This window comes from Ursus maritimus, unplaced genomic scaffold (assembly GCF_017311325.1).
Source record: "Ursus maritimus isolate PB19 unplaced genomic scaffold, ASM1731132v1 scaffold_11, whole genome shotgun sequence".
Taxonomy (NCBI): Eukaryota; Metazoa; Chordata; class Mammalia; order Carnivora; family Ursidae; genus Ursus; species Ursus maritimus.
Genome location: NW_024423453.1, coordinates 42,176,159 through 42,179,662, shown reverse-complemented (window position 1 = coordinate 42,179,662; position 3,504 = coordinate 42,176,159).

Below are 3,504 nucleotides of genomic sequence, written 5' to 3'. Positions count from 1 at the left end.
AAATTTATAAACTATTAAGAAATATTAGGCTTACTAATGAAACTTTGTTAACATTTAGTGCCAATGAACTCAGTCAGAGGGCTGAGTCTGTGTATGCTGAACACTATAGTTCGAAATTACAGGTTACACTAAATCAACCAAAAACAAATGTTCTTTCTAATTTACAGATTTATTTGTTGCTGCGAATACCTGTGGTTTACTGAAACTGAGTATGTCATAAAAGAATGAATCACTTTAATGAATCTGATAAATTTCTTAGTTTGGGCAGCATAAAAATCTACCATGATAAGGACCCGAACGAAATACAGAGTATAGAAAGGTGTCCCTAAAGTCAGTTCAGTAAGAATGACAAAGGGCTTTTTATTCTGGGGTTTGTCTCTGGAAAGACTGTACATGTGTGCAGGAACACAGATTCCATCTGGTGCTTGAGAGCCAACAGGCTTTATTGTATTGACTTTGTGCTCTTATCTGATGGCAATAAATTCCCACCAGAGTGAAACACCAGCTTAGCCAGTGACCCCTGCTGTTCAAATCAGACAATGGAGCAGGACTTTCTTCCCAGAGAAACTGTGGGGCTTCTGGACCGCCTTCTATGAATGGCCTTGGGATTTTGCTATTTCCATTCAGGATTTCCTAATGTGAGCAATTAGGAGATGCTTCATTTCAAGAATCTCATCAGCAGTTGCAACACATCAGTGAGCAATAAACTGCTGGGACCCCAGAAAGAGACAGGAAAATTGGAAAGAAAGGGACAGAGAAGAGGAAAGGGAAAGTATCCAGCAGAGCTCCTTGCATATATGAGGTGCTCAATAAATATTTGTTTAATTATAAGAGTGCCTAATGAACTAAGTGTACACAGTTGACAGAAATTTCAAAGTTTTGAACCCCAAAGACCAAGGAATTACTATTGGTCCAGCAAATCTGAGACCTTATCCTGTGAGCAAAAGGCTGCTGGGAAGGACATGCACACTCAACAAACGGAATTTCCTTCCCAGAGATCTGTGTCACTGAGCTGCCCCCAGGTATTTTGTTGGGTGGGGTCTGTTCTTGGTTTTTGGTTTTGGTTTTGAAGCAGAAGCAGTCCAGGGATGCAAGTAGGATATGCCATGCCCTAGCTCCATTCTTTCTCCCCAAATGTCTAGGGCCATTTTCTCATTGAGGTAACAATAAAAGAAACAAAACTGAGTGTCTCCCAAAGCACCAACCACAGACTGCCTCCATGTTGTGCCTGAGAAAAGTATACTATAAAACATCTTTCTCAATCCATCCCAAACCGGTGTTTGACCAAAACACGAATGCGGCTGAGGAAGAGCAAGAAAATGATGTGTTGCAGTAGGAGATGATCACTGGGAGTGAAACTGGTTTTTGTTTGGTTGATTGGTTTTTGTTTTGTTTTTTGTTTTGTTTTTATCATTTTGGAGCGCCTGTTTTTAATCATTCTACTGAGCTCCAAAAGTATCCATCCACTGCCTTCAGGCCTTTCTCAAAGAGCAAGCTCGCTGTACTTGCTTCAAAGAGGCCTCTTAAACTTGGTGCGGGGGGCGGGGGGAGGGGTGGAGGTCACACTAGCTTTGGACCCACCAACCAGAGAGCTCACAGTGACTCGAGCAATTACAGCTCTCCCGGGGCCGCCTCCTTCTCCGCCAGGCCGGGGACGGCTGCTGCTTCACCCCCGGGGAACCGTCGCACAGCACCCTGCGCCAGGGCTCTGGCACAGCGCCCTCCAAAGTCGTGATCTCCATGGCACCTTCCTCGCCCTTCCTCAGCCACTTCTCCCCTCCTGGCGAAAAGAGGGCACCGAGTCTGAACCTCCCAAGACCCTTCGTTTGCTTTTTTAGCTCCAAATGGGGGCCCCCCGGCCCCTTGAAACCTGAAAGAAGCAGAGAGATGCAAGAATTTGGATTAGCAGTCGGTGAACTGTTGGTCCTCCGAATCGACTCTCTAGTTTTCTTAAAATTCGAGGCTAGGGCCCCCGCGTCGCAGGCCGGGACCTCGGTACTGGAAATCCGCGTCGGATCCCTTGGGGTAAGCAGCGGGGAAGCGGCTGGCACCTGCCCCGCGTGCGCGTGCGGCGACCAGCTTCGCGTCTAGCCGCAGTCCGCGTCCTCGCTCTTGAGCGCGAGCTGAGGGAAGGCCAAAGGCGAAACAACAAGCTAATCTCTCCCCCCCCACACACACACTAAAAAAGCCAGCCTCACAGCCAACTTCTAAAAACGCAAAAGATCTCAGAACCTCAACAGCGCGCTGGAAGCGGAATTGCAACCTTAGCGGGACCCTCTGTTTTGAGAAATGGCGCCCCCAGATGGCTGCCGCGAATCCCACGGAAAGATGCTGGGACTAGCGCGCCCCTAGGTCAAGCCAGGAGCCGGGAAGGCCCGGGTCCCTAGAACGAGGGGTGACGTCACCCATCCGGCCGGCCTGTGCGCGGATGACAGCCAAGCGACGACGCTGTTGGAGACACCCAACAGGTCTGGACGCGTCCCCAAAGGCCGTCCGGGCCAGAACTGCACCCAGCGGCGGCACGCGTAATACCAGCAGCTATACTTCGCAGTGTGACCCGGTTCCAGTTACTTAACCCCTCGTGTCCAGTGTCCCCGTGACTACTTACTTGCAAAATGATAACACCCACACCCACCTGTCGGGTGGCAGTGAGGATTTCAGGAGACGCGGTGTCCTCAGCCAGTGTGTTAGTGCAGCCTCTCAGCGTCGACGCGGATCGTCCTTCCCGCTGCTTCCCAGCCTGCTCCCGCCCTGCCCTTGTACCTCTGTCCTCCCGACTCGGGACTTGGCTGCCATCAAGGCTCAAAGCCTGAGAGGCCGTGCGTTTTAGTAAGGAGCGTCGAAACGCAAGCTTTCCAGTCGAAAGGAAGGGCGATCAGTGCTACCGTCTTTGGGGGGCTCAGAAGCTTGTTTCCAATTCAAGACTGCCCCTCCGTAGCCCGTGCTGGGTTTTGAGAGTCAAGAAACCGGCATGTTGTACACGTGGTTCTCCCCCCTCTGGCTCACACTCCCTGGGCGGCGCCATTTCCCCAGCTCTCCTCGCATACCGCGCAGGTGCAGGGCCTGCCAGCCCCGGCTTAGAGACCCCAGCCACAGGACTGAACCTCTGATCACGACAGGGAGGGCCCTGCCTGCCCAGAAACTTGTAACGAGCACAGCACAGTGATTCTGGCGACACTGGCGGGAAGGTTGTGCCTGGGCAATCTTCAGTGCCTTGACTACAGGCAACACTCAAGCAGGGAAGCGGGGCCAAATCCAGAACACGGATGGTCGAAGGTCTTCTTAAGGCCTGCAGCATTTGGGTGGGATTTCGTTGGGGGGGGGCACGGAGTGGGGGGAAGATGGCCAACTCCATCACCAAGGACTCATGGGCAGCCCCCTTTAAGCGGATTGCCCGGCTCAATACTTCAGCCCTCAGAGGAGCGAGCACCCACCACTGCTTACCCTGGGTTTGGGTGATTACAGTTTCCGTTCCTAAAACGGGCTAGTACTGAATGGACGGGG